This window comes from Equus przewalskii, chromosome 2, assembly GCF_037783145.1.
Source record: "Equus przewalskii isolate Varuska chromosome 2, EquPr2, whole genome shotgun sequence".
NCBI lineage: Eukaryota > Metazoa > Chordata > Mammalia > Perissodactyla > Equidae > Equus > Equus przewalskii.
In genome coordinates this window covers 54602687-54630643 of record NC_091832.1, presented here as the reverse complement: position 1 = coordinate 54630643, position 27957 = coordinate 54602687, and positions in this window count along the sequence as shown.

Genomic DNA, 27957 nt, shown 5'->3' with positions numbered 1-27957 from the left:
CACAAAAGGCTCGGGCTAGGAAGGGCGACAGAGAGGTCTACCATGCCGGGAAGCCATGTCTGGACAGGGAGTGGCTGGAGAGATTTCACTGTGGGTGGATTGCCTGCAACTGACCTCCCAGAGTTGCAGGTTAAAGTCCTACCAGACTCAGGAGTAGAGTCACTCCGATGTGCTCAGGGACCTAAAGTTCCGGAAAGCTCCTTTCTAACACAGTGCTCTACCGAGCTCGCTCCCTCATCCATTGATCAACCAAGGGGAAGAGGGGGAGCTATGTCCGTCCAAACTAAACTCAAGATTTGGAGTGAAACCACTGATTATACGCCCTGCCTCAGCGCTCCTCTTCAAGTTCATCATCTCCCATCCCATGCCAAGCCCCTCTGCTGTGCAGCCATGGGCTGGCCTTACTTTGCCCACCCTCTCTTGGGTCTATTATGTCCCAGCTGCAGATGCAGGAGCCGTTCTGTCCCCTCCTTCTCTTGCCAGGACTTTCCCTCCTCACTTCCTCTTCCAACGAACCTTGGATGGATTTCCCTACACAAGGCAGCTGGCTGCTTTACGTAAAACGAAAGGCACAAGTCACCCTACACGAAAGGCCAGTGGAAAATCAGAGTTGCCTTCTAACATCAGGGGCTCTGAGTGTCCTGAGGTCTGGCCCCTCGCTAACACTGAGCGTTTCCATGGGCCCCGTGTACATAGAGCCTCAGCTCCTTCCATGAAGTGAGAGAGGTAACAACAGATCTTGTCACACAGTAAGTGCTACACAGACGTTGGCTACTGTTATTTTTCCTTGAATTTTTGTAGAGCTCTAAGAAGACAGTACATTTGACAGCACTTTATGAGTCCTGCACAAATATGGCTTCTTGAAGCTTAATGTGAGATAAGCCCACAGGTTCTTGAAAATACAAAAGACATTGCGTGTGTGTGGGGGTGTGTGTGGGGGTGTGTGTGTATGTTTGAGGAAGATTGGCCCTGAGCTAACATCCACCAACAATCTTCCACTTTTTGCCTGAGGAGGATTGTTGCTGAGCTAACACCTATACCAGTCTTCCTCTATTTTATGTGGGACACCACCACAGCATCGCTTGACAAGCAGTGCTCGGTCCACACCTGGGATCTGAACCTGTGAACCTTGGGCCACTGGGGAACATGTAAAGTTAACCACTACACCACTCATCTGGTCACAAGAAAAAGACTCTAAATGTCACTGTTTCACCTGTGACTTGCTTCTCACAAGTGGATACCAAGGCTCCTTTGAGGAGAGGCTTTCCCTGGAGCTGAAACCAGAAAACAAAGGCCCTTGCTGCCATATGGCATTAACCAAAGGTGCTGTGGGCTCACCACCTTTGTGATTTCTTACCTGAACAAGAATTATTGCTATTCTCATTTCACAGATAAGAGTCAAGGCACAGTGAATACAGGCCTAAGGTAACCTAGTCACAGGTAAAATAGAGACACAGGCCATGCATATCGTCATCTCTCCCTTATTTTTTTCCTCTGGGTGTTAAAAACATCTTCTTCCATGTTTCCATTTCCTACCAGGTCTCAGTGTAACTTCACTGGCCAGAGACTAACTGGTAAAGAGTTTAGACTTCAAATAAGCCAGTTTATACTAAAAAGTGAGTGGCTAACTGCATTGCCTTTTTCAAAAAGTGTTCATATACTGTTAGAGTTCCACAGACAGAGCAGGACAGCGCTGAACCAAACAGTCTTTGATGCTCAAGCTTTATTAGTTTTAGGCAGAGGGTACTTTGGGTGACCAACTATCTGAGTTTGCGCCGGACTGCGGAGGTTCCTGGCACATGGAATTGTCAATGCTAACACGGACGCAAGTTGGGCATCCTACTTTCCTGGCCTACACTCTGCCCACTGACACAGACATCGTGCCTGGGCTGCAGGGGTGACAACCTGCTCCTTGTGGTCTGGCCTGCACACCACTGTTCCATCTGCCAGGCACATCCCCGCACCCTTTTTCCCACATGGCCTTGACCTCCTGATTCCTCCTCCGTCTTCAGCATGCAGTTCAGCGCTAACTTCCTGCGGTAACCTTTCCAGCCCACTCCACCCCGCGCTAAATGATTTTCTGTGTTACGTGTTTTCAGCTCACCCTGGGCTTTTCCTCCCTAATACCTGAGCTGTAATAATAGTTCGAGAAATAGACTTGCTTGTGATTGTTTCTGACGTGGCTGCCCCACCAGACTGTGAGCTCTGGAGAACAGGGACCCCAAGGGTCCTATGTCCACAGGTGATCCTGGTGTGAGGCAGTTGAAGGAATCAGCTTCTCATGGTGACCTGTGTCTGTGCAAACCACAGTGACAGGAGGAGCGACTCTGGGCTCCTTCATGGGGAGGAGTCCTAAGGGCAGATGTTGAAAATCTCCCTGTCAGACCCTGGTGGCCCTCCTCCCATGCACACCTGAGCGGCCCTCACAAGGCAGCAGAGTCAGGGATCAGCTCTGCTCCAGCCTGCAGGGCTTCGTCTGTGCCAAGTCCGCCCTGCTCCTGCCGCTGCTCTGCGTTCAGCCCCAGGCTTTCCACGGAAGTTCATTGCATGGTTCTCTCCCGAGACTCAAATGAGTGAATTAATTGATAAACTAAACGGAAGGTAAGTGGGTAAAAAGGCAAATCTTCCTTCCCGCACTGGAGCTTAAATTTACCTCTCCTGTCAAACATGCCCTTTGACCCCCTAACTTCCTTCCTAGGAATGGATTCCAGGAGAGGCGAGCAGATTATGCACTGGGAGCAAGGAGAGGGAGGACTTTATTTTGTTTGGGATTTGATCTCCATACACAGGCATCTAACGGCAATTAACTAAATTTTCTACATCGTATGATAACAACCTTGTAGGAAAGCCTCCAATGTCTACACCTCGGTGGATGGGAACAAAAACTATTTACAGATGGTTGTTTTGGGTGGTGAGGTCGGCATAAATATTTTCTTCTTTCTGCTTTTTCCAAATTATCTATAAGATGCATGATAAATTTATTTTAAAAAATGAATGAATCTGGAAATTGTAGACTCCTTGTTGATGCTGTGTTTAAGGAGATGGCAGTAGATGCATGTCCAGGGCAGCTGTAAAGGGTGATGCTAATTAGGGTCTCAAATAGTGACAGCCTTGCAACCCCCGTCACTGTTGTTGCTACCCCAAACCCAGTCTCCTGGTGTCCTGCTGCCCGACGTAGCTCATCTCATCCGCTGGAACAAACTCCTTCCTCACCAATCCCCTCTCCCCTTGCCCACAACCACTCAAAGGAAAAATGTATACACCCTGCAAAAAACTGCCCGCTTCACAATTATTGAGGGGATGGGTCTTGTTTACATCCAACTTTGCAAAGACAAAAAAGTAGTCATATGGGTGCAAGTGAAAAATCCTGGAGAAAGTGTTCTTCACCATAAGGTCAACACTCCTGCAACTCATTTGTCAAAGGACACATGGTAGCTGACTTCAGGAAATACAGGAACTGGTGGAAAGAAAGAAAAGACTATTCATTTCCAGATCTTGCTAGGAAAGGTCATTTTAAAACCCATGAGCCAGAAGGAACAGACGTATGTAAACAAGAGACTGAATTGTATTCTAGATCCATTCGTTATTGCTGTTTATCCTAAGAGCAACCCTCAGCCTCCTTGTCGACCTCAATATTTGTTACTGAATATCCCAGGGAATGAAATGAACTAATAGTCTCTTTCTTAACAGCCAGATTAAGAATTCAAATGTTTTTCTCTTTTTTTTAATAAAAATGTGTGAGCACATGGAAAGCTTTGAATATCTAATTTAGAGACCTTCAGACTTCAGGACTTAGAGCACTTATTAACATTTATTGAACATGTATTATGTGGAGGGCACTGTGGAAGGATAAAAAGATGGTTAAGACACTCCCCGCCTCAAGGAATTTTCAGACCAATATGGCGACAGTCCAGTAGGACAGCAGCGAGTGGAGGGAGCGTGCCCAGGGGAGCTTGAAGAAATCCGGTCTCCAAATCTGCTTCCCACTTCCGCTCACTGAGAAACACTGGCCCAGTACTGTTAGCACTCAAGGCCTTAGTTTTGTCAGCTGTAAAACAGAGTTGAGAATCACTGCCCTGCCTCCTTCCGTGACACTGTGATGAGGAGCAAATGAGATGCTGGGTGGGAAAGCCTCCTGAAAAAATGTTTACAGAGCCGTACAAATGTGATGGCATCATTATTGCTGTGAAATTCTGGGTTCCTGCAACCCTTTAAAAATGCTGTAAAAGGGCTTTAATTTTTCTTTATGGATGCCATCTTCCTCTTAGGATGCTTTTGAATGTGAGACAGTTTCGCACCGTGAGAAAGAGAATAAATGACACTTTACCTGAGACTGTTTTCCCTCCTGAGTAGGTGTCGATGTGCCCATCACCTTTTCTTTTATGAAAATGCCTTTTATTTTAAGAGTAAAGGAATTTACAAATCATCTACTTTAGTCCCTGGAGAAACTTCCACAAGGTGGTTAGAGGAATAAATTTTTGTGTCATTTTCTTCTAAATGTCTCTTTCTGAAAACTAAAAGAACTCAGTTCAAGGACATAACAGTGAAGTATTGACTGTTTACACAACTCAAAAATGGTTTGAAAATGGAGAAAAGTAGACTTATTAATTCAGTGACTTATTGAGATTCCCAAAACACTCTATTTCACCTTAGCTAAATCTACAAGTTCAGCTTTTTTCTTTGGGAATTTTGTTGTTTTTAATAAAAAGGTAGGATTTGGTTCCATCAAAACAACTCAGTTTCAGCCTTTGTTTTTGGCTGTTCTAGTTTCTTGGTTTATTTTTTGATTGGCAAGTGAGGAGCTGATCAAGAGATATGTCAATATAGAAAGAAAACAGAGTGATGGCCAGGTGTTTTTAAGGTTTCTATCCTTTTTCTTTTCTTTTTTTTTTTTTTTGATTGCCACCTGAGCTAACATCTGTTGCCAATCTTCTTCTTTTTTTTCCCTTCTTCTCCTCAAAGCCCCCAGTACATAGCTGTATATTCCAGTTGTAGGTCCTTCTGGTTGTGCTGTGTAGGACGCCACCCCAGTATGGCTCAATGAGCAGTGTTAGGTCCATGCCCAGGACCCAAACCGGTGAAACCCTGGGCCGCCAAAGCAGAGTGTGCGAACCCAACCACTCAGCCACAGGGCTGGCCTCTCTACCCTTTTTTTTATTGAGGTCATACTGGTTTATAACATTGTATAATTTCAGGTGTACATTATTATACATCAGTTTCTGCATAGACTGCATCATGCTCACCACCAGTAGTCTAGTTTTTATAAGGTTTGTATCCTCTGGCAAGGCATTCCAAGCCCCAGACTTCAATCCCCCATGTCTCCCCTTTGTGGTCCAGACACTACAGCACTCAAAGCCCCCCAGCACCTCTCACACCCACCATCACACCCGCCACTGGTCATCACGTATGACGAGTATATTCTCTACCTCTGTGGGTTGGCTTACTCTACCCTCTCTGCTTGCATTACTCCTCCCTACCCCATTCACCTGTCAATATCCTATTACATGTCAAGGCCCAGCACGAATGTTGCCTCCTCCATTCTGGTCTTCCCAGATTACACCAGGTCGATGCTGTTGTTCCCTAATCTGTGTTCCCATCACTCTTTTCTTTGTAATCCTCCTACCAGTTATTGCATTCTGCCTAGTTTTAATTATTTCTTTATATTTGTAGCAGAGTGTCCTATTGAAGATATAATCTATGTTTTGTTTTTCAGTGCTTTAGCAAGAGGGAACCTGGAGATTATTCCTGCTCATTCTTTGGAAGGTAACTTATCCTGAGATAGAGAAAGTGTAGGGGAGGAAGACATTTTTTCTGCCTGCTCTGGGTCCTTCTGGCCAGAGGATGAATTAAATTCACATGAGACAGAATAACAGGAGAAAATTAAACAAAGCTTTATAACATGTATACATGGGAGAGACTCAGGCAAACTGAGCAACTCACCAAAATGGTGGAAGCTCTCTCCTTAAATACCACCCTCAAGTAAAGACAAAGGAGCGTATTGGGGGTGTGGGGTGTCGATCATGGGAGTTTACCAAGAAAGCACAGTAAACAAGAGTCAGGTTATTATGCAGACTTGAGTCCTTGTCTTCTGCATTGATGAGAGTTTCTAGATATAAGGTCATCCCCCCCTTCTTCCTGGTACAGAGATGGAGACACCTTCACAGATGGAGATTTCCTTTACAAATGTAAATTTCTCTTAACAAAGGGTAAGTAAATTCTCCTTTTCAGAGTTTCTTTCCAGTCTGCAGTTTTTGTTTGTTTGTTTGTTTGTTTGTTTGTTTTCTGCTTGTATCTCCCCAAACCCCCCCTGTACATAGTTATATATCTTAGTTTCAGGTCCTTCTAGTTGTGGGATGTGGGATGCCGCCTGACGAGCAGTGCCATGTCTGCGCCCAGGATCCGAACCCTGGGCCGCCGTAGCGGAGCACGCGAACTTAATCACTCGGCCACGGAGCCGGCCCCCAGTCTGCAGTTTTTAAAAGTACCCAGCCCAAAATAATTCTCATGCCAAAGAGACATATCTTGGGGTGGCCAATTCCAGTCCCCCACAAAGGCATTTCCCTCAAGTGAAGGAAAGAAGTCATTTTGTGGTTCTGAGGTCCAGGAACATCTTAGAGGCAAAGAGTTTATTAAAGGGAGGTAGGCGGTGGATGGAGAGACTGGTTAAGAACCCCTGGTGTTTCCGGAGTTGAAATAAAGTTACTACCTTCTGGAGGGGTCCCCAGGATTGGGCAAAGGGAGTGTCTGTGAGCCCAACAGTGGGCTGACTCCCACACTTTCCTGGCGTAGCTCCTCTGAGGCGGGGAGGAGGACTGTGTGGACCAGCCAAAGGATTGGGCACTAAGGGCTGACATCTGGAAACCCAATGAGGAGCACAGGCCAAAGACATAGCTCTTAAGATGTAGAATCAGCTGGGATTTATCCTCCTAAAAAAGCCACTCTAGCCTATGCCAGCATTCAAGAGTGGCACCATGTAGTGGTGAGGAACTATGGCAGGGCAGGGACAGTGGCAGCCAATGGGCAGACCCAGAGCTCTTAACTGTGTGCAGTAGGCATCAGAAAGGCTTCCTTCACTGGAGGAGTTTTAGATGCTTCTGGGGACAAGGGAAGGAGTCCTAAGAGAATGATATTGGACTTCTGACCAAGTCAGAGGGGGTTGGGGAAGAATTTAATTGGAGAAATTAACAGATTATGGAAGATTCTTGAATCCCCTACTAAACTGCAACTTCCTTGAGGACAGACATCATTTTCATGCCTTGGGTACAACAAGGCACTGAGTTGAGTACACTAAATATAAATATTTTTACTTTGTATATATTTGAGGACGAAATAAGTGAGACCATGAAGCCCAGAGAGATAAAACTGATTAACCCTTTTCAGCGTGAGCTTTCCCCAAATGTTGCTCACTTGCTTGGAAGTCAGTCTTTTGCTTCTCCTTGGACAGACACCAAAAGAAAAAGAATTAAATCAAAATATTAGCCAGTTGGTCTACAAAGAAATTTTCCATGATCCTCTGGGAATTAACCTTTCTTGAATTCTGTGATGTTTCCTTAAGATTTTCTTAGAGAAAGAATTTTCTTCTTCTGAAGACCTTTCCTGCTAAGTCATCCCTAACCTAGGAAAGGTACCAAACCAGAGCCCACTAGCACTGCCTCGGGGCACTGCCAAGACGAGTCCTCCACTTCCTGACGCGTGCCATTCCTCATCCTGCATCAGACTCAGTAGCGTTCTTTTCTTCTTTATAAGCTACACTGATACTTTCAACTCATGAATATGCACTTCCATGTCCTTTCAGGGTTACTTTTCACCCAGGATGGCATTGTTTTAGGTCACAATCCCCTCCTTTACTCTGCATTACATATTTATTCCTCCTCTACTAATGGCCTCAATCACCAGCAAAACTATTTTTAAGTAAATGAGAGAAGTGGGGTTTGAAATATAGAATATATCGTCATCTCCTCTTGCATGATAAATAGCTGTTATGGTCATTTATTGTTCCCATGTTCCAAAATCTAAAACTGCTTTACAGATGTTCTTTAGCCCGGCTTCCCCACATCTGTGCGGGGAAGGCAGGGTGCAGAGTTACCAGCTCCATTTTGCAGATGAGAATAGTTACAGGAGGCCCAAGGGGCAGCAACTTGACATTTTTAGGACGTTGTGATTATACTTTATTAGCTTTACTCACAACATACTGGAGCAGCCGGCAAACAGCATGTGTCAGTGTCCAGCACGAGGTCATTCTATAAGGTCAAAAAGAGCTAGAAACAGGACCCAAGATTGGGGACTTCCCATCTCAAGTCACATTCAGTCTTTTCCTAAGTAAAAGACAAATGCAGAAAATCACAAGTACGTACACAGAGACTCAGAAGCACGAACACGTTAGAACACACATTATACACTGCAACAGAGTAATTTGCTTTACTTTCAAGAAGCAAAGCAGCACACTCCCACCTCTCTGGTCTCCTTTGAGACGACGACTTCAATCCAGTGGGCCACCCAAAACACATGGTCCCCAAGTAGGCAAATGAAGTAGGACTGCGCTCTTGCCACCGTCACTGAAGTCTATCTAAATAGGAATCAGAAAGGAAAGAAAGTAATAGAACATTACGCTGGGATTTCTGTATCAACACTTCAGAGATAGTTGGATGTTCTCTCAATCTTTTCCTAAATGAGGTCTATTACCTTGAGGTATTTCCCGAGGTGCCGCTGTCTATTGTCTACGTGAGCCCTGAGCGCTTAAAGGCCCAGGTTTGGTTTGTGCAGTGCAGCTGGCTGGAAAACTGCATTAACCTGTGTCCCAAGGTGAAAACAGCGAAAGTCCCTGGAAGCATTTGGGAAAATGCCCCATTTCTAATTATTTCACCCTTCCTTCCTTGGTGGGATTCTCAGTGCTCACCCTGCCACCAATTTCAGAAGCATCTCCAGTGCGGCATGGCTCCCTCTGCTCACCCCACATATCAAACCTGCCCGGGCTGCGGCAGCCCTGCAGGGCAGGCCACGATACTAGCATGCACAGGCTAGAGACAGGGCCCCACGGCAGCCCTGAGAAACGCCCAGCTCTCTATTACTCTCTATTGCCCTCCTTCTAGGGGTCGGATCGTTGGTCTTCAGCAGGGCAATAATCTTAAACTCTGGGTCTTTGACATTGCTTTCTAATTATTAGTTTGGGTTTGGAATTAAAGAAGCTCTTTATTCTCTCCACAATATATTGCCTGCAGTTAGGGTATGTGCCACCAAGTGAGTGGGGGTTCCTATTGTTACCCCATAATTTGAACAGCACACTTACTTTAAGCAGGTTTCATCTGACGCAAAAATATTAACAAAGACGTCCACTCAAGATTCTTGCTCTTTGTCTCTTCCTAGAGCTCTCCAGGACACCCACACTAAGGAAGATGATGTCTTCAAAGGACTTAAATGCATACAGTGATAACGACCTAGGTACAATTTAGTTCACTTTTCACTCTTCCTTAACCATTCTTGGTGATTTAATCTAACCTTAATCTATCTTCAGTTTCCACTAAAATGCCTATTTCCTATCTAACCAGAAAATGTTCTCTTCTAGTGAAATCATTTCTAGCATGGAAACATATCGAGCCCAGTTGGCACTAACGCCCTATTTGGGGTGTGATCCGTACTGTTTGAGTTGCTTTCTGCCTCCCCCGTGTTCACTCCTCACCCAGCCTGGCTGTCACAGAAGTCTGCTTTGTCTGAGAGTCAGGACAGGCTTTGCCATTCCTGCCAGGGGACCTGCCACCTCCTGCACAGGAGGAAGCAGAAAGTCATTGCTTTGCCTATACGTGACATTATAAAAGTCTTCCTTTGTTTTTTTTATAATCAAAAGGAGATATTTTTCTGCTGTCAGATTTAACAGATTTTCTAAGAGAAGCCAACAGTGGTTTCATCATTGTACCCTGAAGCAAACATTGCAGAAAAGTTTCCTCTGGTTCATTGTTAGTTGCAAAACAAACACCAGAGGTCAATTGCTTCTTTCTCTGGCAACCATAGCGTACAGATGCTCTTGGCCAGCATTTATCCAGAAGGATTTGGATGACAGGGAGGCCTCTCCTGAGGTGGGTCCTGTGAGCGGCTGTCTTTGACTTCCCATAAGGGAGCTTTAAGAAGGTTTCTGTTACTTAAAAAAAAAAAAAAAAAAAAAAGCCAGCTTAATGAATCTATCCTTCTTCCAGGGAGAAAAACCTTTTACTCCATAGCTGCAGAAAGAAGCCCTGTTTCAAGTGTGTAATGGGAACCTAGAAATGTTATACTGGGTCAGCCCCACGGAATCCTCCATCCCCACCATCCCTACACATCACTCATTCACTCCTTTAGTGCACTGCCCACGGAGGCACAGAGGGACAAACAAGGGCTGCTCTTGGTCAGAAGGAAAAATCTGGCCACGTGAGAACTCCAGTTTTCATACGATACAAATAATCGAGACATAAAATTATTTTGCTGAAACTTGCTTAATCTGCAAGGTATTTAGCAGCTTTCTAAGTCATACTGAGGACACGCACCTCAGTGCCCGCAGTGATGTCTGGTCTGCTGTTATAAAGCAAAGGTTGATTAGAGTCCTGTGTGTGAAAGAGATTAAAGTGGAAAAAACCTGGGACTTCATAGGATCCTGTGATAAAAATGCTGTTGATTCTGTCTGAAAAAGTGTTAAGAGCGAAAACTGTTTCCCTCTGATTAGAAAAGATAATGCATCCAGCTTTCTGTTCTGCCTCACCCTACAGTGGCCAGGCATGGTAGGAATCTGGAGACAATGCAGGAGCCATGCAGAGCAGGACCTTGGCTTCAGGAGTCTGTGGCAGGAGATTTGACTTTGTCTTAAAGGGAAAAACTGTCCCACAGAACAAGGTCAAAGTCTCTCCACCGTACCTGGCATTTGCCAGTGGGCCCACAGTGTTCTCCCTTCAGGTACAGCCCTACGTTGTAGCTCTGGCCAGAAACGACAGGAGAGAAGTGGGAGGCGCAAGGAGAGCACCAGAGTCAGATATGAAGACTCAAGGATTACGAAAGTCAGTCCACTGTCCACCCCAGGTCATGGAAAGGCTCACATTCGAAAAATAGACACAATTTACCTATTTCTCACCAAAGAGCAGTAATTCAAGCATAGACGTTTGTAAAAAAAGAGTGAATGGACCCCTTGCATCTTCTCTCGGCTGCCTCTCTGCATCTAAGCGAGTGTCAAACCTCCCTGAAAGCAGCTTCCTGTGTGCCTGCTCTCTTCCCAGTTCTTTTCTTTTTTCACTCTCCTTTTTCATTTCTTCTCCTCCTCTTCCAACTCCAAGATTTGAGCCTCAGAGAGCAGGAGAGAACTCTGATAAGGTTTGGGAAGAAAACCTTTCCCATTTCTGGTCCTGGCCATGGAGCCTGAAGAATTGTTGAGGCATTAAGTAATTAACCTCTCACCACCTCTGAGTGTTAAGAGACGCGTGTTGCTGTTATCTCCCATTTTATAGCGGGCACAACAGAGGCAGACCAAAGTTTAAAGACTTGCCCGAAATACCAGAGTCAATAAACAGGCAGGGAACACACAGTCCGTTCTGCACTCACTACTCACTTCCAATAGACTCATTTATTGTCAAATCCTTGCTCGCTTTGTTTAGTTTTAATCCCCACACCATTAACATGGGAGCCTGGAACATGTTGGCTTCTTAACAGCTCACAGAACCACAATCATTTAGGATGGAAAGTAAACGGCATCTCATCCTCGTAAGAGGAGACGGGAGGTCAGTGGAGAGGAAAACCAGTCATAGACCGGCCAGCTCAAGGCGGGCAAATGCAGCGGCTCCCACTGATCAGGACGCAGGACTCAATCTGGGCCTCTGGTCTGAGGTGTTCTGACTGATATTTACATTATCTCCATCATCTAGATCAGGTCCCAAAGCTTTACATGTCCCTCATGTTTGCCATTGCGCAAACTCTCCTAATAGCGATGCTAATGTCAGCACAGAGAACGATGCTGTGCAATAAGGGCTGGAGAGCGTATAGGTGGTGGCTGCCATGTGCCTGGCACAGTACAGGGACTCAGAATTCCTTTTTATTGTCCATGTTTCATTGAATAATCAAACTTGATTAACTTTATCCAATGTTCCTATTACTTTATCCTGTAGCTGTTATTAACAGCAAAGAAACAGTATTCTACAAAAATAAAGTTATGAAAAGGAAGGAGAGAAGAGAGCAAGAAGAGAAGGAAAATAAGGAAGGGCAGAGGGCAGGTGGATGGCTGCCGGCCAGTGCAGGTTCACACAGCATATAGCACACTAGAAATGGGGATAGAGTCTGAAAACAGAGCTGGAAATCTTGTTTCCTAATAGATGCTGCCTTGTGACCTTTGGTGACTTACTTCTCCTCTCTTCAGCTTTCTTATCTTTTAAATAAGTTTATAACAATAATGCCTACCTCATAAGATCATTTTGAGGATTCAGTGTAATAAGGGACATAAAGGTGTCTAGCACAGTGTCTGACACTTGACAAATGCAAAAAAAAAAAAATGCCGATTGAATTTAAATGTCAATTCTAAGATTATTCACATAACCCTCCTAGGGAGGATAACTCAGTTTCCTCATCCGAAATAATCAGCAGAGCAGGGCCAGCTCAGAGTGCGTAGTGCAGAATGTCCTACAGGGACATGAAAGCTTCACCGGGTAGTTGCAATATTAAGTTGTTCTTATTAAAACAAGCTCAGCAGACTGCATGGGGACAGAATCAAATCCAATCCATCTACAGCAGGGCGAGAAGCAATCAGTCTGCTCCTCAGGAAGAAACGATAAATAATTCAAGAAGATGGAGATGCCAGCATTCTTCCGATTTTTCTTCTACTGGTGATGAGTCCTGCTCATATTTCCCAAAACCAGAAATGGAATATAATTTCACAAAATGAGTGGGAAATAAAGCATGCTAGAAATGCAAGAATGTTACGACCATTTTTCCCTGACTGATACCAGTCCTCGGTGATCTTTTCCTTGATTTGAATTCCTTTAGCATTGGGTTTACAATATGTACGACATCGGTACTGAATAGATTACCAAACACCTTGGATGGGTCTCTTTTCACTTTGAAATCATATTCTTAGCAATTAGCAATTATCAGAATGAACACTTATTGAGCACTCACTCTGTGCCAGGCATCACTTTTATCATTTCGTTCTCACAGCAATCCTCTAAATTGGTACTTTTATTAGCCTCATATCAAGGCTAAGGACTGAGGCCCAGCAAGGTTAAGTAGCTTGTCCATTGTGGTCCCATTCTATGGTGCATTTACTAGAGTACAAGCTTCTTGAGAGCCAAGGGCACATCTTCCACCACATTTGCTTCCCCTGACTTCCTAGAATTGCACTGAGAATTACAAGGTGCTGAGTGGATGACTGGTAAGTTGAATTCAATAAACGCACTCACAGACCTCTTCTAGAAGACTCCAGCATGCACACATTACTGTCTGAGACCACTGCAGATAACCACACTGGCCGTGCCCTGCACAGCCCAGAGGGTGCCCTTCACCAAAACCACAATATGAAGGAGCTGCTGGAACCAGATAGAGCCATTTGCCTCTTGCCATTTCCAACGGGAAGCGTTTCCCAAGCCCTCTTCAGTGCACTCTGGCTCAGACTCATCTCCTCTGCCAACAGGAGCGCTTAGACTCCTGGAAGGAAACAGCGAAGTTGTGTATCTTCTATATCGCAATGCTCTGCACATAAGACACTCAATGAATAGGTACCCTAGACAAGGAAAAAAGGAAGTTTGTCAACTTCTCGTGTTCTGATATAGAAATCAGATGTGTGATAGGAAACGTTTATAGCCTTGGACCCTTTCTCCTACGATCAGATAGAGACTCTATACTGATAGGAACACGTGATCATGGATCTATTTTTATTCATGTCAAATTTATTTAAATAGGTCATAATACTTGGTACCAGTACAACCGAGCGCTTCCCCTCAGGATCACAGCTGTACAGCCTGCAGTGGTTAGGAGTAGCGTGCCAGCATGTCCGGCAGGTGGGGACACAGCACAGGTAGGTCATGTTGCACAATTAGCCAAAGCCTTTCAGCACAACCACAGGCTCAGGAGCCCCCCAAATACCAGCCTAGCTCTGTGGCTCAGGGTGGCCCGAGGTGGGACGACCAGTGAGCAGATCTGCAGGCAGCACTCGAGTAGTTTAAAAACACAGCTTCAGATGGCAGAGAAATTCTCATCTCCTCAGCCACCTTTCAATAATTCTGATAAAATCAAAGGGAAAGTCTGCTTCTAGAACATCTCCACCACTTGTTAACCGCCTTTTTAAATTTTTTTATTTTATTTTATTGTTTTGTTTTGTTTATTTATTTATTGCAGTAGCATTGGTTTATGACATATAAATTTCAGGTGCATATCATCAGTTAATCACCTTTTTTAACAAAAAGAGAGCAAGGCTCAACTTCAGAGCCTTCAGCACACCAGTGAATCTAGCTAGAATTTAATCACATTGTTCGTTTCCATTTTTTTTGTTGTTACCCTCTTTATTGGCCAATGATATTAGTTATCAATTTATGGTAGTGCTATAAAGCTTTTAAATAAATGTATTTAAATTGAAAAAATCATGTTGGGGAAACTGGACAGCCACATGCAAAAGAATGAAAGTAGACCACTCCCTTACACCTTGCACAAAAATCAACTCAAAATGGATTAAAGACTTGAATGTAAGACCCGAAACCATGAAGCTTCTAGAAGAAAATATAGGCAGTACACTCTTTGACATTGGTCTTAGCAGCATATTTTCAAGTACCATGTCTGACTGGACAAGGGGAACAAAAGAAAAAATGAACAAATGGGACTACATCAAACAGAAAAGCTTCTGCACAGCAAAGGAAACCATCAACAAAACGAAAAGACAACCTAACAGTTGGGAGAAGATATTTGCAAACCATATATCAGATAAGGGTTAGTATCCAAAATATACAAAGAACTCATACAGCTCAACAACAAGTAAATCCAACAACCCAATTAAAAAATGGGCAAAAGATCTGAACAGAGATTTCTCCAAAGAAGATATACGGATGGCCAACAGGCACATGAAAAGATGCTCAACATCATTAGCTATCAGGGAAATGCAAATAAAAACTATAATGAGGTATCACCTCACTCCGGTCAGAATGGCTATAATTAACAAGACAGGAAACAAAAGGTGTTGGAGAGGATGTGGAGAGAAAGGAACACTCATACACTGCTGGTGGGAGTGCAAACTGGTGCAGCGACTATGGAAAACAGTATGGAGTCTCCTCAGGAAATTTCAAGAATAGATCTACCATATGATCCAGCTATCCCACTGCTGGGTATTTATCCAAAGAACTTGAAAACACAAATGCATAAAGATACATGCACCCCTATGTTCATCACAGCATTATTCACAATAGCCAAGACTTGGAAGCAACCTAGGTGCCCATCAAGGGCCGAATGGATAAAGAGGATGTGGTATTTATACACAATGGAACACTACTCAGCCACAAGAAATGATGACATCCAGCCATTTGTGACAACATGGACGGTCCTTGAGGGTATTATGCTAAGTGAAATAGTCAGAGGGAGAAAGTCAAATACTGTATGATCTCACTCATAAGTAGAAGATAAAAGCAACAACAAACAAACACATAGCAACAGAGACTGGATTGGTGGTTACCGTAGGGGAAGGTGAAGAGGGGAGGGGAAAAGGGGTGATAAGGCTCACATGTGAGGGGATGGACAATAATTCGCTTTTGGGTGGTGAACATGATGTAATCTACACAGAATTTGAAATATATTACGATGTACATCTGAAAGCTACATAATGTTATAAGCCAATGTTATTGCAAGAAAAAAAGAAAAAAACAATTAGTTGATCTAAAGAGAAATATTGCGCACAGTCTGTATACGGCTACGGCAAAAATTGTGAAAGTGGCAAATTAATGAACGAAGATTGAGAATCACAGCTAACAGCCTGTGAAGACAGAAGTTAATAGGGGACCCAAGGAGCTATAGAGTGTGGAGGAAGAGGAGCTGGAGTGCAAGCTTCGAGGATTAACAAAGGAAACAAGTGCCCTTGCCTCCTGCAACCGAAATCTGGGCTCCCCGTCAAGTGATTGCGGGAGAGACAACCCTAGAGTGTGGGCATTACCTGCTGCCTTCCGGGGAGACGAGCAGCCTCAGGTGCCCAAGGAGATGGCAAGGAATGGGGGGAGGATGAAACGTCTGGAGAAGTGTAAAGCCCTGAGGCTCAGTTTCAGAGAGGCAATAAACACATAGAGGAAAACCCCCGGGCACCACAGAGAGACCACTGAACTGGGAGCCCAGAGACCTCAATTTAGTTCCAACCATGCTGTCCCTAACTGTGTGTGGCCCAACACAAACACTCTTTCTGGTCTCAATATCCTCACCTGTGAAACGTTCCTTCCAGTTACTCCATTCTTTGTCTCTCTGTCCTTTAATAAGTACATTACCAAAATTTCCAATTTGGTATTGGGGATGCAATTTAAAGGAGACAATACGTTTGCTTCAATAATACTCTCTCTTTCCTAACCAACCTCCCCGTGACGCACAGACACAATTGCATTTAGAGTTATAATCATTCGACTGTTAATATAATCACTGGCAAATGTTGGTCATAAATACTCGGTGCTAACGGGGTCAGATTCCCTTGTGGACATTGAGGAATGTGCCTGGTGGGTGGTGGAGGGGAGCCGCTTTTCCAGGGAAGTGCAGGAGAATTAACCACCCATCTCTACCTCCGTGGCCTTTCAAACAATACCAGCACTCTATTCCTGCCCGACTCCACAAGTCCCACTTTCCATCAGCGGGAATTTGCCCAGTCTTTTGGCAAAAGTAGTCAGACTCAGTGTTAGCAACTGCCTATGGCACGTAAAATCACAGCTCTTCTCTGGAGAATTAAGAGAGCAGGAAGGTCAAGGGTGGATTTTTGTCTTGGTAAATTGAGGTTCAGATGTTGCTTTCCTGGGACCCAGAAAAATTCCCCCTCTGTTTATTGCCCACTGAAGGGCTGTTGCAGTACCATGAGGTGTTGAAATGGCAAAGTGAAAAGGAAGCCACAGGAAAAGAAAACCAAACTACCCAAGTACTTACGGAGCATCTACTATCAATTGTGCACAGAAAGGTAAAATAGGCTTCCCGGTCTCAAGATGCTTGTGATCAGGTTAAAGAGTAAAGACTAGTACACGCAGAACAACGAAAGAGAGAAAACAGCACAGAATTCGGTGACCTCCGGGGCTGGCCCCGTGGCCGAGTGGTTAAGTTCGCGCGCTCCGCTGCAGGCGGTCCAGTGTTTCGTTGGTTCGAATCCTGGGCGCGGACATGACACTGCTCATCAAACCACGCTGAGGCAGCGTCCCACATACCACAACTAGAAGGACCCACAACGAAGAATATACAACTATGTACTGGAGGGGCTTCGGGGAGAAAAAGGAAAAAATAAAATCTTTAAAAAAAAAAAAAAAAAAGAATTCGGTGACCTCCATCTAAGACAAACTTCACTTCACTGCTTCACCCCCAGTCCACTCTCCACACCTCAGGCAGAGACATCCTTCCAAAGCACAAATCTAATCATGTCACTTCCTTGCTTAAAACACTTCGACGGCTTTACCTCCAGATAAAGTTCACATTCCTCACCATGGTTTTAAAGACCATTCAGGATGGTGCCTCCGTTTACCCCCAGGGTCTCATTTCTCATCACTCTCCTTCCTCCCTGGTCCTCCATGTGTGCCTAGAAGTCAACACAATTCCCAAAGCCTTCGGGGGTAAGATGTCACCCATGTTCTCCGTTCCTTTCCCAGCATGCCTCTCTACTCGTGCTGTTCCCTCGCCCTGGAGCACTTACCCACACACCCCATCTTGCTGACCTGCTCATCCTTCAGACCTCGGCTTAAAAGTCATTATCATTGTGCCCTCTCTCCTTGCTCCCACAGCCTCCTACCCTCCTCATCACAACATTTAGTATACCATACTGCATAGCAGTGAGGAGTTGTTTAACTGGCTGTCGCCACCATTCTACTGTAAGATCTATGAGGCCGGGAACCACGGTTGTCTTTACCAGCATTGTGCTCCTTCCCCCGAGCACAGTGCACGTTTTAAGTGTTCACTCAACATGTTGGAATGAATGAACATGTGCCATGGATAGTTAGAGAAAATGAAGATTAATAAGGACGAGAATGCGAAAAAAGGAAGATTGCCTGGAGGAAGCACGACTTCACTTGGGCCTGTAGGGTGAGCAGGATTTCAAAAGGAGAGAGAGGAGATTCAATTATGGTCAATAGTATAGGCAAAATACTTTGAACTAAATCTAACGCATGGAGCCTATTCGACTAATTGTAAACTAATGAATTAATAGATTATTGAATAAAAAATAAATTAATGGCTTCTTGATGAAGGGAATAACAACATGAATTAAAGGCATTCTCTTAAAAACATAACCAGCTTCCTTTACTAACAGCCCCAAACATATGGTAACGGAGTATGTGAGCGGGAGTGGGAGAGTGATCGAGAGGTCACAAATAACCAGCATTTTCCGTGCCCCATGTCGTATCTGACATCCTCCAACGCTACCTCCACCTGGATGTTTTGTTATTATTTTTAAGAGGTCCAGGAATATAGAAAAATGTCTTCCAGTTGCTTTCAGACTTTATATATGCTCAATGAGTTTTTTCCCACAGTTTCCGCCTTAAAACAAAAAGAAATGCAATCTTTCTACCAAAAGTATATCCAGAACAGAGTAGACCGACAGTTATTTCAAAGCCAATCTTAAAAACATTTTTCAGATGTGATAGGTTCTGAGATTTACCCTCTTCTCAAAAGCTGTGGATTATCCTGGAATTTTTTATTTGGTTTGCAATTCTCCTGACTAGAAGTCCTGATTAATAGGGGACATGGAGCCCTGTTTAGAAAAATTCAATACATTATGCTCTAGTCTAATATATCCTAAGCAACTTTTTTGCAAACCCACATTGTAGTGTTCACGTTCACTCTCTCCTCTGGGGGTTTGAGGGGCCAGGAAAGGGAGAAGTAAAGAGAAAGAAACCAGCTTCTTGGCAGCTTCTCAACCAGAGCTCCAGCTCCCCAGCCCCTCCGAAAAAAAATCTTTTACATAGTTGCTCTAACCAAGAAAATATGCATAGCTTCCTGACAGATTGGATAATGTGGGGATTTGAGAAAATTGTGCAATTCCCCTTATTTTCATTTCACCCCCAAATGCTTTGGGTGCAAGGAGAACTTCCACCCACACATAATAGTAGTTTCATTTTCTTAAACGGATGAGTGGGGACGGGGAGCAGTAGTTGAGCAGGGGTGCTTGTTTAGACAAGGGACATCAAAATGACACCCAGGCTTGTTGGGGCTGCCCCTTTGGGTCAGCGCTTGGTTGGAGTCCAATCTCTTTCAGCAGCAGCACCAGCTGACCCAGCTTCACTTAGATTAGATATTCATGGACAACGCAAGGAAACCTTCCAACTTGTATGTTGGAGAATGAGAAGGAACCTGAATCCTGGCTCACAGTTGCCAAGAAACTCTATATGATGCAGGTGCAAATCATTTTTCCCCCTCTTTTAAATTCAGACTCATTAAAATATGTATTTTGCAAGGGGATTAAATTCAAACATCTGGGAAAGGGAAAAAAACATCCACAACTCTTGAAATACTTTTTAACTTGGTTTCAGATTTTGATTGTTTCATTTCTTTTCGGTTGGGGGTAAGAGGCTGCTTGCTGGTGGGATGACAGAAAGGGGCAAGGAGAGAGAAAATTACTTCGAAGGGCCCCAGACTTCATCAGCAGCCATAATTGTGGGAAAGTAACCTGAAGATGCCAAACAACAGGAAATTACCAGAAGAATCTGTCAGCACAATCAGCTGCTATTTTCATTGTTCTTTGGCAAATTTATACACAGTCGGGAACACCTGGGCTGGCCTGAAGCCCAGCTTTGACTAATTGCCAGGGGAGAGGAGTCGTCATTTGTCTTCGGAGGGATTTCCTCCATTCTCTCCTCAAAACATGTGGTTTCACTTTTCCCCTCTCTCCGCAGGAAATGGCAGGACAGTGAGACGCAAAATAAATGAGTTCTCTTCCAAGAGGTTGCCTCCTAAGAGGCCACTCCAAAAATAACTGTCTTGTGAGAGGTTGTTAATAACTGAGATTCTATATACTGTCCTCAGAAAACAACATTTCAAAGGCACAATGATTTCCACCCCCAGCCCCTTTCCTTCCAAACGCAGTGCACGTTAAAAGTAAAAGCCATGGGAGACGAGAGAAGTAATCAAGTCCTCCGTCTTCTGGAGGTGGCGAATGTCACTCCTCTTGCTCCTTTGCAAAGCCCCTCTCCTTGGAGTATAACCTTACCCAATCCTCTTCCCTGACAAGTGAAAGGTGAAATTGGAACAGTAAGAGATGTCAGAGCCTGGTCTCCCTTGCTCTTCTTTGCTGCCCATCATTGACTTCCTTCTGAAACCCGTTTCAGCTTCCCGGTGGGGACCAAGGGAGCTTCCTCGAAGGCATGGACTGAGCCCCGCTCCTCTCTGCTGCCCTGCGCCTGGCAGAGTTGGTGCTAGATTGGATTGGTTGAATGAAGAACACTGAGGGGGTTGCAGGAATCACCTGCTTTGTGGCATGCTGCCCAGGAGTGAGTGTAGATATTTTTAAATTTCTTGAACTTCAAGAGATCACCTTTTTACGAGAACCACCTGCCAGAGTGACAGCCTTCTCCTCTAACCTCTCTCCATATTTTTATAGGTTAACATACTGCTATGCGCACACATACACGCAGCTTCTACCTCATACCCCTCTCATTACTATAAGCTCTGGCCAAGATATCCTAGCTGGGTAGCAAAGTCATGTTTTATATTCCTTCCTGAAGCCAATCGAGCTTTCTAACTTAATTGCCTAGTATTTTAAATGTGCTGATTGGGAAATGTCACAGTGACAGTATGTTTCATATTGAAATGTGCATCCGCCTTTGGTGTATTTTCACCTGCGTTGTGTTCAACCTCTCTAGTGATTTAGAGGTTCTGGCATCACGTCAGCAAAGAATCAACTGCTTTTCCTTTCTTTCCTTCTTTCTTTTTTAAAGCATTTAGAGCATGCAGCACATCATTACTACCCTAGGTGAAGCCAGCAACATTTGGGTTTGATTTGGTTTCAGTTGCAGACCCCTTTCGCAAAGTTGAGCAGCATTGTAATTCTAAACTGACCCACCTTCCCCCTAACAGAGGTGAAAAAATGTTATGGAGCGTTTTACAACCCACAGCCCATCATTTATGCCGAAACACTGGGAGAGTTCAGACTTGGCTTATTTTCGCTAACTCAGAGATGTTTTGACATGTTTATTTGTTTAATTTGTTTATTTTGACTAGCTCTGATTATAATTGGCAGCAGTGTGTAGAATTAACATTAGACAGTGTCTTAGACTTGTCTGTTACAATAATGCAGAAAGAATGTGAAGAGAAATCTACCCGCTACATAACAATAGCAGGCAGGCAGGAGAACTGGGAGGGATTTCTTTCACAGAAGGAAATGCAACCTCAGGTTTCAATTTTATTTAAAAATTTACACGACAATCGTACAAATTATACTTGAACACTAATATTTCTTTTATTCAATAAGTCTGCCCCTCTGTTAATATACTTGTAGGATGGTCACTAAAAGCTAAATTTTTAAAAGCTAACCTTTGAAATTTCTTTTTTGAGATTTTTTATTGCTCAGTGGGCTTCTTAAAAATGAAGGTGCACTCACTATTCACCAACATTGCAGTAGTGCTGGAATGATCACATAGTATCTAATACAGTTTATGGTTGAAAACATACTTTCTGAATTCTTTATCTAAAAATCCCTGAACAATGAGGTTTATACCTCAAACAGAGAAGTTTATCTGAATTAGGTAATTTCCCCTAGATTTTTACCATCTTTGACAAGACAATGGTCATATCAATGTCAACTTTCTTCTTGGCGCTTGCAAGGGTCGACATAAAGCCTGTTTCACAGGGCTGAGCCACACTCCACATAAAAAATATATAAGCCATTTTTAGAAGAAAAAGATTCTGTGTTCATTGTTCAGCCAGACCACACATGGAAGTCCCTGTGTCCTTTAGAAGCATTAGTCCTCAGCCAGTTAATCGTGCCGTGTTCCCCCAGCCTCATCCCTTGCCCCGGAGTTGAAGACTACGCTCCTCGGCATGTCTGAGAGGGCATCTGGCCGCAGCTCCTTAAAGAGAAACAGAAGAAATCAGTTCATCTACATATCCTATTGCCAATTATGCACAGAGCACAAACATGCTTTGCTCACATTTATTATCCCATAAATATTTTCCCCGTGCGCAGTATGGTACATTGCTGTGTGTGATCCTGACTCGGAACACCATATGCGCTCTGAGACGGAGGCCAAGTCCGGGCTGCCATGTCTACGCCAAGCAGCCCAGAGGTCTGTGCTGTGGAATACTTGCTCTAAGAAGCCTGGAGTCTCTAGACAATCGATCCCTCAGCTTCTGTTTCCCTTTAGCTTAAATCACACTTCTTCGGGACAGGAAAACCCACTGTGGGAGCACGGGAGTGGGCAGTTACACTGCGCTTCCCCTGAGGAGTCCCTGGCAGGCTGCGTTTGAAGCCCCAGCTCCCGCTGTTGAAGGCAGGGGGAAGATCGAGTTCCCCTAGCGGGCACTGGAGTGTCCTTCATAGGAGACTGAAAATGTATTCCTTCCCCCCAACTTCAGTGACAAATATAGGAATTGAGTAGCTACAGGGCCCAAAGTATGAGATCAGTCACCAAGGGCGGTTTAAAAAATACCATATGGATATAAATATCAAACTCGCTAAGAGACTGGATCTTATTCATTCCCACCACAAAAAAGAAACGATGATTATGTGACAAGATAGAGGTGTGAGTTAACGCTACAATGGCAATCACACTGCAATATACAAATGTACCAAATTAACATGTTGTACATCCTAAACTTACACAATGTTATATGTGAAATATATTTCAGTTAAAAAAATACAGTATGGAGAAAGAAAGAGCAATGCAAAGTTCTGCCTTCCCAAACTGCATTCTGAGTTTTCCCAAGAAGAGAACAAAGGGGAAACAAAGGAAGGACAGAAATCCCGGATTGGCGACCTCCAGTGCCCGTGGCACTCTCAGACACAGCCCCCACCCTACGCCGCCTTTCCCTGTGGCCGACCCTTGTTGAACGAGAAGTCACCCAGCCGAGCCTCTGGAAGAACTAGATTCAGGGGAAGAGAGAAGACAGGTTGAAAGACAGGTAAACGTCAAATACGCAGCAGTTCTCTGGTATTTGGTGAAAGCACATCCTAGGGGTACATCCAGGGAGCAGAACATGGTCATTCCCATTTCTCACGTTTGATACATCAGCAGGTCTGACAACGAAGAGCCACGGTCCAGATGGAGAACCCTCACAGCCTGAATCATCGAGGAGAGATTCGACCAGGGGCTGCAGACTTTAGAAGGATGTATAGCAAGCATTGAAACGCGAAGGGTTTACTATTTAACATTCACTTAACAACTTGATTCAAAGAACTAAAATGCCTCCCTCGCTGAGTACCGGGTTAACTGGGACTTTCCCATACGTAGCGTTCTGCACTGTCTCTGCTGGCGTCTCAGGAGAACTAGCCAGGACAGAATTCAACCTCACATCCAGAAGCAGAAGCAGGATTTACACTCTTCCTTTTAGTTAAAACAAAATAAAACGGCACAAGATTTGTAACAACGAACAACAAAAGGAAGTCACCTTCCACTTTGTTTTTAATTTATCGTCACCATACTTAGAGCCTGTGTTAATGGAAGAGCGATGGGAAAGTCAGAAGTTCTGTCTCTGATTTCCACTCTGCCCTCATTTTACTGGGTTTCCTCAGACCAAGCCTTTGCCTTAGCTGTTCTTTATCTTCTCTGGTAGTTCAGCTGTTCAAATTACTTTGAGCTTCTTGGAAGAGAAATGTGTCATACAGACAGAGTGCTATTATTATTACCTGTCTCCAAAGGGAGAGTTTAAATTGGTGAGTATGAAATGGGTTGACTTTCTTTTTGGTTCAACTGAGTAATGAAGCATGGGCCATAAGTGTTTCTAAGCTCCTTAGATATAGAGGTTATATAAATACAAAGCAATATTACTGAAATGAAGCTTCGTTAGGGTGCTTGCTAAGGGACCCGGTGTTAGGAACATCTTACAGGAGAAGATTAAAGGAGGATAGTCTAATGAAGTCTTGCTGCTGGAGGTTCCATTAGGGCCGGTTCTAAATCCCGCTGGATATCAGGGTTGAGTTAGAATAAGGAGAGCAACCAAAAAGTGGCTAACTTGAGGAAAAGTTTTAAAACCATTTTTACTGCCGCCAGTGTAGTTCTGTAGCTTCAGAGATTTCCCAAACTCATTACACTGAAAATTATCAAGACATATTCAAGGAATCCTTCAGGATAATAATACCTTATATATGCTCACCTTAAAAAAGTATTCCCTCCTCTAATCATCGGATAAAAACCTCTGACTTTGAGAAATCAGATTCCTTTGCTTGAGCAGAAGTTCTTTTAGCTTACTGTCTCGTCATTTTAAGACACACAAAAGCTGTATCTAAGATAAATGAAACAATTGTCACAGTAGGAGGAAAGTAGTACCTACTGGCCAGGACGGGGACTATTAGGGGACTTCCTCCAGACCTGAGAACCAGTCCACAGCCTTCTCATTGCCAACCTCATGACCCAATTTCTGGTGTCACTTTAGAGAGTAGAAGAAGTTAAGAATAACTAAGAAGCTAAAAAATAAAATAAAAATTATATTTACTTAGTGAAGTATCTTATAAATATCTTATAAAATATATAAAAATTAAAATCTCAAGCTAAAAAGTAAAATAAACAGTAGATTGGGAGATAGGAGACCTGACTTTGGTCCCATTCTTTTAGCGCCTTAAGTTGCTCAATTCTTTCTGGGCCAAAATATCCGCACCTGGTGAATTAGGACTACTAAGCATGCCCTCCCTACCTCATAACTGCTATGCGGAGCAAAGCAGCTGGTGGGTACTCCCGTGCTTTAAAGCGGGTTAAGTCTCGCACAAATATATAGTAGTATTTTTCCTGAGATTTGAAGGAAACAAAAATAATTCAATGATCAAGTCAGAAATATCAAATGGCCTGAGAAACACAGTTTATATCATACCCTGACCTCAATGTTGCTTGTCATGAAATGAAGACGCACTGGCAGCCAAAACGTTCAGGAAATCTAAAATGCTTCAGATGCAATCAGTGGGCATGCACTGGCTTTTCAATACAAAAATGGTTTCTTATTTGACCCAAAAGTAGAACCAAATTTTGTCATCTCTCAAGAGAAGTTCCCTCTCTTGTCTTTCAGCATGCTCTTTTCAAGAATGTTCCTCTTTCGTTTTGTTTAATGAGGTTGTATAAATACAAAGTAATGTTATTTGATTCAATATAAGATTATATTCAATTTGATTCAACAGATGTCTCCAGAGAAGTCCCTGCCTTCAAGAATCTGGGCCTCAATACCCAAGTCTCCTGAATATTCGCACCCAGAATTCAGACAGCCTCCATTTGGACTCTCCTTTCTCCTTTTCTTTTGTTCTTTTGTTCTTTTGTTCTTCATATGTACATGCCTCTTCAGCCATGCTGCCTCTCCTGCTGGCCCAGCCTCTTCCCTTGGAGCTCCTGGCTAAAGGGATGAGCAGTGGGTGACACCATGCAAAGTGGTTTCAGGATCCCAGTGGAACTTGCACAACCCTGCTCAAGGTCTCAGCTAAACAGACACTGCTCTGGGACGTTTTCTAGACTCCCACTTTGAGCCCCAGGCCAGGGGATCCTCAAGCTGTGCATCCGTCAGCCATTTGGATTCCCTCCAGCCAGCTCATGGCCATCTTGATTTCCCAGTGGTCAGAATCCGACTCTTGGTGTGTGACCTACACATAACTTGGGCAGAGAGCCAGGTGAGTGGCTGCTGACTGCAAGGCAGAAAGCTGAGGGTTCCAGCTAGGGTTGTCTTAGAAGCATTGGTAGGCAACCCATATCATAAGAATATTCCATCCTTCTTACACTCACTCTTTCTCACTCTCTTCTTCTTTTTTTTTAATTTAAATCGTGTAATTTGAAATAATAATACAGTCACAAGAAGTTGTAAAGGCAGTACAGAGCAGTCCCATTAACTCTTCACCCAGTTACCCCCAATGTTTACATCTGTCATAATTACAATACAATATAAAAAATTTGATATCGATGCAATGTGTATATATAGTCTTGTTATTTTGTCACATGTAGATTCATGTAACCACTACATCCATCAAGATACAAAACTATTCCATCGACACAGAGATTTCCCACATGCTACCTCTTTATACCCACATCCACCGCACCACCGCAAATCTGTTTTCCAACACTATAATTTTGTTATTTCAAGAATGTTATATGGATATAATCATATAATTATATGGCATATAATCTTTTGGGATTGGCTTTTATCACTGAGCATTATTCTCTTTCTTGTTTCTTATCTTCTCTTTCTTCTTTAATTCTCTTTTCCCTTCTCCCGTTTCCTAAGTGATAGGCAAGCCAATGGTACCCATCACACTCAGAGTCAAAGAGTTTTTGACTATTTCAAACTTGCAGTACAGCTACAACAAGAAGCCCGCGTTTTCCTCTCTCCCCACCTTGTTCCAACTCTTGCTCAGCAATTTTTTGTTTTTAGAACACCACCATCAATTAAATCCCAGGAGAGCCTCAACCCCGACCGGCCTTGGTTCTCCCTGTATAACCCAGATTTTCTCTCCCATGAGCGGGAAGCCACTTGACCTTCCTGGCTCTTCTCTGCCACCTCCCACAGAACCTCGTATTGCCCCCTCAGTGGTCCGACCAAGCAGGGGGCAATGTTCCCAAGGCAGGAGACCCTGAGCCTGGAGTCTGACAGAGGGAGGGTCCTACTGTTGTCTATGGGTGGATAGCAAACAGTTTCATACACAGCATGGCTGGCTACTTAGTTCTTCTCAATTTGAAACAACAAAAAAGATTTTCAAAGAGCAACAAATCCTCTTGTATAAAAGAGAAAGGGGAAAATGTTGCTTGGTAGTTTCCCTGAGAGGCTGAAACATGAGTGACAGCATATACCCAAATCTGTGTTCCTAATAATGAAAAACACAAACGTGGCTACACTTGGACTTGAAATTTAGGAAAAGGGCAAGGTTGGGAAGATAGGGTCTAAATAGCCAAGAATCAGACGTCTCTTAAGCAAAATTGTTGGTATTGTTCCATTCAGTAAACAGAGGGAATTTTAAACATCAGCAACGTGAGCAGGGACGAAGGCATAGATGGCTCTCTGTTGCCATCCAGTGGACAAGCACAGCACGACAGCGAGATTCTTCACTGAAATGTTGCAGTGCATAAAATTCAGTCTGCACAAAACCATGTTACCTCCTCCGAAGAATTACTAAAGCTTCCAGAAAGTCCCCTCTCGTGCCCGGGCCTCTACCTCCCTCATTAGCTGCCTGTGTTTGTCTTTGAGATAAAGGGATCTTGGCCAGCCTCTCCTTGTTGACGGGAAAGCTCAATACAGTACTCAAAAAAGAACAGCTTTCGCGGCACTTGAACCAAATCTGCAGTTCCCTTAATTGGTTTAAAAGATGGGGGAGAAGGGTGTGGAGAGAGAATAAATGAGACCAGGGAGGGGGAGAGACTCAGCTTCATCTGAGGGCCAAATGGTGAAGAAGCCCTTTTTATGGGCTCATTTGGTCCCAGCGCCACAAGGCTTCTCTAAATGAGGGAGGAAGCAGACAAAAAGGCAGTTTTAAGTGACATTCGAGTCTTCCTAAGGAATGCTGAGGTTTGTGGTTGATCTGGAGAGCAGATAACAGGGATTCTCCAGTCACTCTTTAAATCCATGGGTGAGTTAACCCAGAATGAAGTGTTTAGTTCAAATTGTCCTGGGATTTTTGTTTCAAGGACATACCTGGCT